The sequence below is a fragment of the Moschus berezovskii genome, chromosome 16 (genome assembly GCF_049115385.1).
Source record: "Moschus berezovskii isolate FMDL1 chromosome 16, NW_MosBer_1.0, whole genome shotgun sequence".
Classification (NCBI taxonomy): Eukaryota; Metazoa; Chordata; class Mammalia; order Artiodactyla; family Moschidae; genus Moschus; species Moschus berezovskii.
In genome coordinates this window covers 9,111,216-9,126,027 of record NC_142475.1, presented here as the reverse complement: position 1 = coordinate 9,126,027, position 14,812 = coordinate 9,111,216, and positions in this window count along the sequence as shown.

The following is a 14,812-nucleotide window of genomic DNA, read 5'->3' as shown; positions in this document are numbered from 1 at the left end:
TGAAACGGCAGATGGAATTCTTTTCTTTATTTCTCTATAGATAAAGCTTTTTCTCCACTTTGGATTCTTTTAGGATTTTTTCTTTGTCTTTAATTTTCATATTTTGTAAGTGATACACTGAAATGTAGCTTTTTGGCAGTTATCCTGCTTGATGTCCTCTTAGTGTCCTGGCAAGAGATGCTAAGAGTTCTGTGGTTTGGCGTTTGACATTAATTTGGAGGACATTCTCAGTCATTATGATTTAAAATATTTCTTCTGTTCCTTTCTCCCGTTCTCCTCCTTCTACTGTTCGCATCATGCATATGTGACCTTTTATAATCGTCCCACATTCCTCAGATGTTCGGTTCTTTTTTCAGTCTTTCTTCTCTTTGCTTTTCTGCTTTCAGGGAGTCTATTGATATAAGCTCTAGGTCAGAGATTCTTTTCTCAGTTATGTCCAGTCTACTAACAAATTCTTTTTTTTTTTTTTGTATTGCAGTTTTAATTTATAGCATTTCTTTTCAGTCTTTAATTAGAATTTCCATCTCTCTTCTTTCCTGGTCCATACATCTTACTTATTTCATACTTTATCCATTGGACTTAATTAGGATTTCCATCTCTCTTCTTTCCTGGTGCATCCGTCTTACTTATTGCATACTTTATCCATGGGACTTAATTAGGATTTCCATCTCTCTTCTTTCCTGGTGCATCCGTCTTACTTTTTGCATACTTTATCCATTGGACTTCTTTGCATATTAGTCATCATAATTTCTAAATGAACGGTCTGGTAATTCAAACATCCTTGCCAAATCTGGTTCTAATGCTTGCTTTCTGTCTTAGACTTGTGGTTTTTACCTTTTGGTATGCCTTGTAATTTTCTCTTTTCCTTCCAGTTTTATTGAAATATAATTGGCATACAACACTGCGTAGGGCTTGCTTGATAGCTCAGTTGGTGAAGAATTCACCTGCAATGCAGAATACCCTGTTCAATTCCTGGGGTGGGAAGATCTGCTGGAGAAGGGATAAGCTGCCCACTCCAGTATTCTTGAGCTTCCCTGGTGGCTCAGCTGGTAAAGAATTTGCTTGCAGTGCAGGAGACCTGGGTTTGATCCCTGGGTTGGAAAGATTTCCTAGAGAAGGGAAAGGCTACCCACTCCAGTATTCTGGCCTGGAGAATTCCAAGGACTATATAGTCCATGGGGTCACAAAGAGTTGGACACGACTGAACAACTTTCACTCACTGCGTAAGTTAAAGGTGTGTTGCATAATGATTTGACTTACACATATCATGAAATGATTAACACAGTAAGTTTAGCCAACATCCATCTTCTCATATGTGTGCTGTGCTTAGTTACTTAGTCATGTCCAACTCTTTTGTGACCCCATGGACTTTAGCCTACCAGGTTCCTCTGTAAATGGGGATTCTCCAGGCAAGAATACTGGAGTGGGTTGCCATGTCCTCCTCCAGGGGGATCTTCCCAATCAAGGGCTCTAATTCAGGTCTCCCACATTGCAGGCGGATTCTTTACCATCTGAGCCACCAGGGAAGCCCCATCATCTCATATAGATACAAATATAAAGAAAAAAATATTTTCCTTAAGATTTACTCTTTTAACAGTTTTTATATATAACACACATAAATGTTAATTATGCTGTACATTACATCTCTAGTACCTATTTGTCTTATAACTGAAAAGTTTTAGCTTTTGATGACCTTCATCCAACTCTCTCCTGCTGGTAACCACAAATCTGATCTCTTTTTCTGTAAGTATATTTTTATGTTGAAGCATAATTGACCCACAGCATTATGTCACTTCCAAGTTCACAGCATAGAATTGTTTATTTCTATATATTACAAAATGACCACCGTGATTAGTCTGGTTATCATCTGTCACCATCCAAAGATATTACATTATTATTAACTATATTATTCACACTGTACTTTTCATCTTTGAGGCTCATTTATTTTGTAACTGAAAGTTTTTACTCTTTATTTCCCTTACTTATTTCATTAAACTCTCTGCCCACTTTCCTTCAGTCAATCATGCGGTTATTCTCTGTACCTATGATTCTGTTTCTTTTTTGCCATATTTGCTCATTTGCTTTGTTTTTTAAATTACATATACAAGATAATTCATATAGTATTTGTCTTTCTCTGACTTATTTCACTTAACACAATACTCTGTATGTTTCATATCATAAATGGCAAGGTTTCATTTTTTCATGACTGAGTAATATTTATACATATATACCACATATTCCTTAACCATTCATCTATTGAAAGTATTTGGTTGCTTCCATATCTTGGCCAAAGCCCCAATAGTTTGGCCACCTGATGTGAAGAACTGACACATTGGAAAAGACCCTGATGCTGGGAAAGATTGAAGGCGGAAGGGGACAACAGAGGATGAAATGGTTGGATGGCATTATCAATTTGATGGACATGAGTTTGAGCAAGCTCCGGAAGTTGGGGATGGACAGGGAAGCCAGGCGTTCTACAGTCCATGGGGTCACAAAGAGTCAGACATGACTGAGCAATAGAACTGAGCTAATATCTTGGCTACTGTAAATAATGCTTCAGTGAACATAGCAGTGTGTATACCTTTCAAGTTAGAGTTTTTGTTTTCTTCAGATAAGTACCCAGGAGCAGGTTTGCTGGATCATATGGCAGTTTTATTTTACCTTTTTTCAAGACCTTCATACTGTTTTCCATAGTAGCTGTACTGATTTACATTCCTACCTGTAGTGCACGAGGGTCCGTTTCCTACAAATCCTTGCCAATACTGGAAAGCTGCTGTCTTTTGGATAATAGTCACCCTGATATGTGGTCAAAAATGTGCTTGATATGACTTCAACCTTCCTTCACTTAACAAGGAAGAGAGAAGTCAGAATTATATAAGTCTCAGTTAAACTTGACGTGACAGAAGTTCATAACGTTGTACAGAGTCAGTAACCAAAACCATCCCAAAGAAAAAGAAACGCAAGAAGGCAAAATGGTCATCCGAGGAGACATTACAAAAAGATGAGAAAAGAAAAGAAGCAAAAGACAGAGGAGAAAGGGAAAGATAAACCCAAATGAATGCGGAGTTCCAAAGAACAGAGGAGAGATAAGAAAACCCTCTTAGTTAACAATGCAAATAGAGGAAAACAATAGAATTGAAAAGACTAGAGATCTCTTAAAGAAAATTAGAGATATCAAGGAAACATTTCATGCAAAGATGAGCACAAAAAAGGACAGAAACAGCAAGGACCTAACAGAAGCAGAAGAGATTAAGAAGAGGTGGCAATCATACACAGAACTGTGCAAAAAAGATCTTAATGACCCGGATTACCATAATGGTGTGCTTACTCACCTAGAGCCAGACATCCTAGAGTGTGAAGTCAAGTGGGCCTTACAAAGCATTACTAAGAACAAAGCTAGTGGAGGTGATGGAATTTCAGCAGAGCTATTTCAAATCCTAAAAGATGATGCTATTAAAGTATTGCACTCAATAGGTCAGCAAATGTGGAAAACTCAGCAGTGGCTACAGAACTGGGAATGGTCAGTTTTCATTCCAATCCCAGAGAAGGGCAATGCCAAAGAATGTTCAAACTACTGCACAATTGTGCTCATTTCACATGCTTGCAAGGTAATGCTCAAAATCCTTCGAGCTAGGCTTCAACAGTACATGAACCGAAAACTTACAGATATAAAAGTTGGATTTAGGAAAGGCAGAGGAACTAGAGATCAAATTGTCAACATCTGCTGGATCAGGAAAAGCAAGAGAATTCTAGGAAAACATCTAGTTCTGCTTCATTGACTATGCTAAAGTCTTTGAGTGTGTGGATCACAAAAAATGTGGAAAATTCTTAAAGAGATGGGAATACCAGACCACCTGACCTGCCTTCTAAGAAACCTGTGTGCAGGTCAAGAAGCAACAGTTAGAACAGGACATGGAACAAAGGACTGGTTCAAAACTGAGAAATGAGTACATTAAGGTTGTATATTGCCATCCTGCTTATTTAACTTATATGCAAATCGAACCTGGGTCTCTTGCACCTCCTGCATGGGAAATAGGATTATTTACCACTGCATCCCTGAGAAACCCTTATATGCAAAGTACACCATGCAAAATGCTGGGCTGGATGAATCGAAAGCTGAAATTCCGATTACCAGGAGAAATATCAATAACCTCAGATATGCAGATGACACCACCATTATGGCCAAAAGCAAAGAACAAAAGAGCCTCTTGATGAAGATAGAAGAGGAGAATGATAAAGCTGGCTTAGAGCTCAACATTCAAACAACTAAGATCAAAGTCATCCAGTCTCATCACTTCATGTCAAATAGATGGGGAAAAAACAGAAACGGTGTCAGACTTTGTTTTCTGGGGCTCCAAAATCACTGCAGACACCAACTGCAGCCATGAAATTAGACGCTTGCTCCTTGGAAGGCAAGCCATGACCAACCACGGCAGCATGTCAAAAAGCAGAGACATCACTTCACCGGAAAAGGTCCATCTATTCACAGCTATGGTTTTTCCAGTAGTCAGATACGGATGTGAGAGTTGGACCACAAAAAAGAAGCTGCGCACCAAAGAATTAATGCTTTTGAACTGTGGTGCTGGAGAGGACTCCTGAGAGTCCTTTGGACTGCAAGGAGATCAAACAAGTCAACCCAAAAGGGAATCAACCCTGACTATTCTATGGAAGGACTGATGCTGAAGCTGAAGCTCCAGTACTTGGGCTTTTGATGAGAAGATCTGACTCACTGGAAAGGACTCTGATGCTGGGAAAGATTGAGAGCATGAGGAGAAGGAAGCCACTGAGAAGGACATGGTTGGATGGTATCATCAACTCAGTGGATAGGAGTTTGAGTAAACTTCCACGGATAGTAAAGGACAGAGAAGCCTGGCATGCTACAGTCTAGGGGGTCACAAAGAGTCAGACATGACTGAGCAACTGAACAACAACAAATTTTAAGTGCCTTGCTTCAAATCTCAAGTGGGAGAAGAAATCATCAATTCCAATTTCCTGATTGCTGCTTGGAGAAATAAGGCTAAATAAGGGAAAAGAACTTATTACAAAAAGTCTACACACATACGTAAACACACATGTATATATGTGTAGTTAAGATCTCCAAAGTAGATCAGAATATCTCATAACATAATTCATTTATCAGCAGCATTGCAAATTTTTCTTTCAATGTCCAATCCATTCATATAAAAACTTTCACAAAATACCTTGCATGTGTGCTTTATAATCTCCTATCCATATTTTTACCAGAATAAACTTTTCCAGGGAATAAATTGGATGATAGTTCTATTTCATTTAATTTTACATTAACTCCAAATCAACTTCAGGAATAATCTAAACTCTTTAAATACATTTAAGTCACTTCACAAGCAGTCCATGGTACCCTCTGACCCAGATTATTTACAAACTCCAAAGCACCATGCTGATTCATGCCCAAATGCTTTGTGAACATTATTTTAATGGCCTAAAATATTATTTTCTCTTCTGTCTACCTTGTCAACTCAGTTTTGCCCGCCCTTAGAGTACCCTGCCAACAGGAGCCCCTTCTTCCTACCTACACCTCTGCAACTGTTTGCACCTATGTTTTATTGGAACTTTTTGTTCTGTATTTGTTCTTTTCATCAGCTATTCTGGGAGCTCCTTGGGAATAAGAATTGTGTCATTTTGTCTTTCTATTCTCATTACTTGTCTCAGCACTTGGTACATATAAGGTGCTCATTGAATTCCTGCTGAATGTCTGAATGAACGGGTGAGCATGTTAATACATGAACAGAGTCCCTAATCATGAAATGGAATCTAAGTTCTGTTTGGCTGTCTTTCATATGCTGTCTGTGACTCATATTTTGAATAGAACAATTTACTGTTATTAAGCCAAGTTGCAAAAGCGCTGGGCCTCTATGGTGGGTACTGACGCTCTTTGCTACCTCATGTGCAAAAGAGGTGCTTCTAGGTCCAGTTCTCTGGCTGCCTTTTCTCAATAATTTTCTTAAAGAGAAGGACTTTGTCTCCCTATTAATCCTGAAATGGTGACTAGACCATAGAAGCACCATGAAATGTCTGTAAAGCATTTTACCCTGGGCAAGACCCATCATTATAAGTGCTTAATAAATATTAGCTATTATTATTTGAGTGTTTAAAGACTTCCTTAGGTGGAAGATATCATTAAGTTTTATTACTGACTAATGGATATTACTTTCAACTTAAATCACAAATATTTCATGTCCATTGGTTTAAGATCTTATTCTAAGCACACCTTTTATCTCTTGGAAAGAGCCTGATTCTAGGAAGTGAAAATGAACAAAGAAAAACTTGAACTGTGAGTTAGAAAACGAAACTGATGAGTTTATGCGTTGGTCTCACTTTACTCCTAAAATTGCATTTGCTTTGCTTTTAAGGTCTTTCCAAGTATGTATTTGCACATAGCATTTTTATTACATCAACTTTTTTTAAGATTTGTTTTCAAATTTAGTTGTTTATATATTGTTGGCTGTGCTGGGTCTTGATTGCTGTACACAGGCTTTCTCTGGTTGTGATGACCAGAGGCTACTCTTTGTTGTGGGCACGGGCTTCTCACTGCAATGGCTTCTTTTGTTGTGGAGCACAGGCTCTAGGCATGAGGTCTTCAGTACCTGTGGATCGCAGGCTCCAGGGTGCAGGCTCAGGGTGCAGGGCTTAGTTGTTCTGTGGCATATGGGATCTTTCCAGGCGAGGGATTGAACCTGTGTCCCCTGCTTTGGCAGGCAGACTTCTAACCACTTCATCACCAGGGAAGCCATATTATATTAACTTTGAGGTTTGGCAAACTGTTATCAAACTTCCACTGAAGTGGGAGTCTAATTTTTGAGAAATCTCATTTAAGTTTAAGTAATACATGAAACTCCAATACTTTGGCCACCTCATGCGAAGAGTTGACTCACTGGAGAAGACTCTGATGCTGGGAAGGATTGGGGGCAGGAGGAGAAGGGGATGACAGAGAATGAGATGGCTGGATGGCATTACCGACTCTATGGACATGAGTTTGGGTGAACTCCGGGAGTTGGTGATGGACAGGGAGGCCTGGCGTGCTGTGATTCATGGGGTCGCAAAGAGTCGGAGACGACTGAGCGACTGAATTGAACTGAACTGAACTGAATACACACCTGCTTATCTTAGCCTCTTGTGGTCTCCCTTTTTTTTTTTTTACAGAAAATGTGATAAACATTGAATTTCTTCTTTTGGCCTCAGAGGAAATAATTCTGGCCACAGATATAGAACAGAAAAATAATCTGAGCATTTCTTCTCTCCTTTATTTACCCTCTTCTTGGTTTCTCTTCATTTGTATGTGGTTAACTGTCAATCTAGACCTAAATCAGATTTCTACTACCACCATCCAAAATCTGAGTTTAAGTAACTCAGTCTTTATTAGAAAGCAATGAAACAAAATCACACTTGTTAGATATATTTGATTTTTGATTAACTATGCAAGCAGTAACTTGAAGAAAATGGTTCTTTACATAAATGCATCCATGTCAGACTCAGCTAATCCAATAAATTTTTTAAATTAAAATTTAAAATAATGAAAATAAATGCAGGAATGTCAGTTTACTTTAGAAGAGAGAAGTTTTATAGATAATGAAATGGAGATTGTTTGTGGTTCAAGTGGAAAAACTTAGAACTTTAGAGATAGATTATCTGTAAGTTAGATAATGTTGTGATATGCTATATTACCTTTAGGACATAATGTACCTTATCTGATCTTCCATTCCTGGATTTGGAAAAAGGAAGCAATGGAACATGATTCATAGTGTTGTTTGGGTATTATAGAATTTGGACACATGAGGCACTCAATGAGTAATTATTTATTTCTCATTTTTGAAACTTCTCTTATGAAACTTTGTCTTTTTCATAAAACAATTACATTATGTGCCTATAGCTGTCCATACAAGGTTGCAGCCTTGAAGTGGTCTGTGGGAAGTGTCAAAAGTTCAATCATTTGGTAAAATTATATGAGGACATTTATGATTCTAGGCAGTATTACTCATGTACTCTATTTTAATAATGAGCAGTATAAGCAATCACACATTTTCATGATGGGCAGGATGCACTGGAAATGCACTATGGTGGCCTGAATTAAGCACTCTGTCTCATTGCAAGCTAATGTGACAATAACATCACACAGTGTATGCAGTTACTGCATTGGAAATATTACTTTCAGTGGAAATGATTGAAGGCATTGTGGGCACTGATACATCTTATGAGAAACTGCAGGGAAGTTCCAGAAATTAACATGAGCCACCACTACACAAAGTAAGTAACACAATTATATTTTTCCTAGTACATTTAGCAGGTACTAGGGATCTTCCTTTGGTCCACTTTGCTTTGGAACCTGGCTCCTTGCCATGCTTTAGCTCTGAATTTCCTTTGGAATTATATCTTTTAGTACTTTTTTTAGGTCATAAAGTTATCATTTGATGCTATGTGAGTTGATGAACGAATAGAAGAACCTCTGCAGATGGTAACAATGCTTAGCAACTACAGGAAGGAGAAGGTTATATTCTAAGGGTCTCTGCACCTGGTTGTAGACATGGCTAATGGAAATCAGGAGCATATACTAATCCCTAAGCCCAGAGTTGTCTGTCTGTGAAATTGAAGTAGAAAAGAATTGATGAGCTAACCAAAACAAAATGTCAACTGTTTCTAAAAGGGGCAATTGAAAATAAAGTTCTCAGTAATGATACAGTAGAAAAAGTGCATTCAGACCTTACTGTGTGATGGATGACAAGTCTGCTCACCTCCCTGATTATGTGCTTTCTCACCTGGAAAAAGAGAGTTAACAGAGTGTAGAGAAAGCTAAATGAGGTAATGTATATAAAACACTTAGAATGGCATATGTTAAATACTCAATAAATGTTGGTATATGGCTTTCTATTGCTGGGCAGTCACATAAAGCATTAACTTCTTTTTGTTTATTAACTTCCCAGAGTGTAGATAGTCTCAAGTGGAAAGGTAGTAAAACAGAGAAGAGCATAAGGGGAGGGGAAAATAAATCTCTAAGGTGATGATACTTTGGGGAAAGCCATTCTTCTCAGTGTACTAAATCAGTTACAGCCTAAGGTGGCACAGTTTATCCAGCCACATAACTCATAATGTCCAGTTGGATGTAACAGAAAACGTTTAATGGGCTGCGATACAGTGGGGCACGGGAGCTCAGACTTCCAGAATCCTAGAGAAATTACCTGTATTAGTTCAGTTCTGGAACCTGTAATATGTCACATCTGACATTGACACGAAATGACGAGGGATTTCCATCAAGTAGAATGCATATAGGCTTGAGTGAAGGAAGACCTGAAGGGCAGTGTCACACAATCCTCTGAAAGAACAGCATCTTTAGGACTAGATGGAGTCTTTGAAGAGCTCCCTGCAAATACTTCCTTACCTCACAAGGACAAAAACAGACAATGCTTCATGGATAGGTTGCCAGATAAAATACATGATGCCAGATTAAATTTAACTTTCAGCTAAACAACATATTTTTTCCCTTTGTATGTCTCATGTAATACCCAAGACATATGCAAAGACTAAAAATATCTGAAAGTCAGTCAAATTTATTTGAGCATGCTGTATTTTTATTTGCTAAATCAAGCAGCCTTATTTATGGGGCCACTACAAACAAAACTTGGGGTAGCACTCTGGCCCAGCTACCTGGGATAGACTGTCGTTGTTATTGTTCAGTTGTTCAGTCATGTCCCACTTTTTGTGACCCCATGGACTGTAGCACGCCAGGCTTCCCTGTCCATCACCAACTGCCAGAGTTTGCTCAAACTCACGTCCATCAAGTCGGTGATGCCATCCAACCATCTCATCTTCTGTTGCTCCCTTCCCCTCCTGCCCTCAATCTTTCCCAGCATCAGGGTCTTTTCTAATGAGTCAGCTCTTTGCATCTGGTGACCAAAGTATTGGAGCTTCAGCTTCAGCATCAGTCCTTCTAGTGAATAGTCAGGATTTATTTCCTTTAGGATTGACTGGTTTGATCTCCTTGCAGTCCAAGGGATAGACAGAGGTTAGACATTTATTCACCATGTTCTGGGCAAGCTGCTGCTGCTAAGTCACTTCAGTCATGTCTGACTCTGTGCGACCCCGTAGATGGCAGCCCACCAGGCTCCCCTGTCCCCGGGACTCTCCAGGCAAGAACAGTGGAGTGGGTTGCCATTTCTTTCTCCAATGCATGAAAGTGAAAAGTGAAAGGGAAGTCGCTCAGTCGTGTCCGATTCTGTGCGACCCCATGGACTGCAGCCCACCAGGCTCCTCCATCCATGGGATTTTCCAGGCAAGAGTACTGGAGTGGGATGCCATTGCCTTCTCCAGTTCTGAGCAAGAGGCCATGTCAAAACAGAAAAAAAGCAAAGAAGCAAAGTTTTGCACAGAGGAGGGAATTCCCTGTTGAAGGTGCTCTATTTCCTTTCTCCCAAGACTGAATGTTCTCTGAACAGTTATTGTAATTATAGAGTAAACATAATCTCCCTTGATATAAAGGTTGATCTCATAATCTCCCTTGATATAATAATCTCCCATGATATAAAAATTTCAGACTGAACCAACTGCAGACATAATCTTTCAGCGTTTACCATGAGTCATTATCAGGTAACCATGGACCTCATCTTATAAGAAGGAGCTAAAAAAAGACTAAAACACAAAAGTCTATTTTGAATAATTACTGAATTCCATGATGGGGTCTCTTAGTAACACAATTTATACTAAAAAAATCATATTAGTGAAGCAGAAGGTAAACTTAAGAACGATTTTCAAAACTTACAGGTAAAGGGATAAAAACTATAAGACTTTAAGTATAGGTTCAGGACATCCAATATTTGCAGAATAATAACCTCATAAAGAAACAGCAGATCATATGGTGCAAAGTAATAGACAAGCAAAAAGTAGAAAACTTTCCTGAGATGGAAAAACTTATTCAAAATCACAGATCTAATGAAGGAAAAGCTTCAAGGAACTAAAAAGAGCCTTGGTACAGTTGGTTTTTTTTTCAAAAATAAAACATAAAATATTATAAGTATTCATACACACACACACAAAAATAGCTACTAATTAAACACCAAAAACTAAGCTGCTCTTAATTTTCCTTATAGCAATGTTCGAGGTAGTAATCATCCATAGAGCTCTGGGGTTTAATACAAGAATTCTGTACCCAGAGGTTCCTGTAATAAGGGCAAAAAAGACATTCTCAGACATGCAAGTACTCAGAAATTATACCACCCATATATCTCTTCTAGAATAGTTAATTGAAAATATTTTCAAGCTAACTAACAGAAGAAACAATGCAATATGAAAAATAGAAAAGTTATTATGTGAGATTAAAAGTAAGCAGTAAAACCAGATAAACACAGTTAAACCTAAATGATTATTTCCTAATGTGGTATTAAAGTTTAACGCAAGTATCAGACATTATACTAGAAAAGACAATAGAATGCATTAAATCATTAATTTTGTAATTATAATATGTATATAAATCCTATATTCTATAAATTAAAAAGTGAAGAATTAGCAGCTTTATAAAAGTAATGGGAAAAAATGTCTCATCTTACACAGGATGGAAATCTAATTTATCATGACTATAAAAATGGCCTAAATTTTGTTTAGCTATAAGTGAATTCACTAATAAACTGAAAATAGAAAATATATTTCAATCTGGTGAAATTAGCTTCTGAAACTGAGAAAAATATGTAAAGAAAATACATTATCAAAGTAGTAATGATGTCAAAGTTTATGGGTTAAAAATGTAGTCCAGTCCAATACTGTCTGTAAGAAGGCTGGTAATCTCCATTGTCCTAACAAGTAAAAAAGCTAAACAGATTTTTTTTTTTTCTTTTTCAGTTCATAAGAGAAGGGAAGACATAGGGACACAAGTCAAAATGTTGTCTGAAGATTGGAAAGACTGAAAGACAACGGCACACATGGAGTTGTAGCTTCCTAGAGCAGAGATTCATGAGTGGAAACTGCCATGGGAAACATTGTGGGGTAGAAAAACTGGACTGTAATTGACTTTCTGGTGGCTTAATGGGGACATGGTCATAGGAAAGACTCACAACACTGTGAGGTGTACCTCCATGAGTTTGACCAGGTTCCCATAGCAAATGTCAAAAAATCCCCTTGGGCTTCTGATTGATTCACTAAGTTGTGTCTGACTTGTAGCAACCCCATGGACTGTAACCCACCAGGCTCTTCTATTCATGAAATTTCCCAGGCAAGAATACTTGAGTGGGTTGCCATTTCCCTCTCCAGGCTGGTCGTCTGATTGGGGGAGGGAAAGAGGTGAGTGAAAAGGTTGGCTTGAAGCTCAACATTCAGAAAACAAAGATCATGGCATCTGGTCCCATCACTTCATGGGAAATAGATGGAAAAACAGTGGAAACAGTGTCAGACTTTATTTTTTTGGGCTCCAAAATCACTGCAGATGCTGATTGCAGCCATGAAATTAAAAGACGCTTGCTCCTTGGAAGGAAAGTTATGACCAATCTTGATGGTATATTAAAGAGCAGAGACATTACTTTGCCAACCAAGGTCCGTCTAGTCAAGGCAATGGTTTTTCCCGTGGTCATGTATGGATGTGAGAGTTGGACTGTGAAGAAAGCTGATCGCCGAAGAATCGATGCTTTTGAACCGTGGTGTTGGAGAAGACTCTTGAGAGTCCCTTGGACTGCAAGGAGATCCAACCAGTCCATTCTAGAGGAGATCAATCCTGGATGTTCATTGGAGGGACTGATGCTAAAGCTTAAGCTGCAATACTTTGGCCACCTCATGCGACGAGTTGACTCATTGGAAAAGACTCTAATGCTGGGAAAGGTTGGGGGCGGGAGGAGAAGGGGACGACGGAGAATGAGATGGCTGGATGGCATCACCGACTCTGTGGACATGAGTTTGAGTGTACTCCGGGAGTTGGTGATGGACAGGGAGGCCTGGCGTGCTGTGATTCATGGGGTCGCGGAGAGTCGGACACGACTGAGCGACTGAACTGAACTGAAACAAACCCTCCGGAATATACCAGAGAGTTCAGTCCTTCTTAGCAGGTCGTACTCTCAGGGGAAATCAATTAACTGGAGTATAACCTGCCTGAGGTACAGCTGACTCTTTAACAACACAAGTTTGAATTGTTTAGGTCCACTTATATGTAAATTTTTGTAGCAATTTGAAGACATCCACAAAAAACTCCATGTAGCCTAAAAATATCAAAAAATAAGAAAAAAGTTATGTCATGAATGCATAAAATATATGTAGACATACATATAACATACAAAATATATATTGTTTATCTTAGTGGTGAGGTTTCTGGTTAATAGTAGGCTATTAGCAAAGTTTTATGGAGAAGGCAATGGCACCCCACTCCAGTACTCTTGCCTGGAAAATCCCATGGACGGAGGAGCCTTGTGGGCTGCAGTCCATGGGGTTGCTGAGGGTCGGACATAACCGAGCGACTTCACTTTCACTTTTCACTTTCATGCATTGGAAAAGGAAATGGCAACCCACTCCAGTGTTCTTGCCTGGAGAATCCCAGGGATGGAGGAGCTGGGTGGACTTCTGTCTATGGGGTCGCAAAGAGTTGGACATGACTGAAGTGACTTAGCAGCAGCAGCAGCAGCAAAGTTTTAAGGAATAAAAATTATATGTGGAGTTTTGTGCAAAGGTTCAACACCCCTAACCCCCATGTTACTGTTATTCAAGGGTAAACTGTATAATCAAAGTCTAAATGATCAAGGGAAAGGAAATGCCCAACTTCAACACATTCGAGCCATCCTGTCCCACCTAAGGGTAGGGGGAAAATAAACCTGAGAAACATTTGTCTAGAGGGACAGGATTTACTCAAAGGCCGAGACCAAATTGTAGAGCTGCAGAATACTCCCCCATCTCATCACTGTGTTACTAAAGCCCTATTTATAGAAGTTTCTTTGTACAGTACATCATATCCAGCTATCAATTTAAAAAAATTATAAAGTTTACTGACCAAAAGGGCAGCATAGGAAGACCCTGAGCTTACCTCCTTCCACAGGCACACCATAGTCAGAACAATTTGCAGAGCAACTAGCAAGGAGAGTGACCTGAATTCGTGGAGACAAGATTTTCCACAGCAAAACGTCCAAAGAAGGAGCAAGGAGATGTGTAGGAGGGGAGGAAACACAGTGGCGTCAAAACCTACCACCCCGGGGAGGCACAAAGAGGGGCCTCATCACAATTACAGACGTTCTCCCCAAGGAATGAGGGGTCAGAACCCTACATCAGGGCTGCCAGAGCAGGGGTCCTGCATCATGAAGATAAGGGCCAGAACACCTGACTTAGAAGGCAACCTGTGACCGTAACGGGAGAGCTGAAGGGCTGTAGGAAACGGACACTTTGTTCCTAAGGACACATGTAAAATCTCTCATGACCTGAGTCCCAGCACAGAGGCAGTAATTTGAAAGAAGCCTGGGTCATACCCACTTGCTAATCTTGAAGAAGCCTCCCAGAAAGGCAAAGAGCCACTGCGACCCCCTCCAGAGACGTGAACACTGGTAGCAGCCATTTTGCGGAGCATGTTCTATCAGAACACTGGCGCGGCAAGTTCCATTTGGTGGCAGTCCTCCCTGTAGCCCGTCAACACTGGGGCCCATCCCCACCAGCCGACCAGTTAGCACCCAGGCCGGCTACCCCAGGGTCGCAGCATTCAGTCTCATGGGGACCCAACCCCACTCACCAGCGGGCTGGCACCAGCTCCAGGCTCTCACAAGGCCTCCAGTGAGCTGCCTCAGGTATCTGGCACTACCTACCAGCCCACCAAAAGATGGGACCCAGCCAG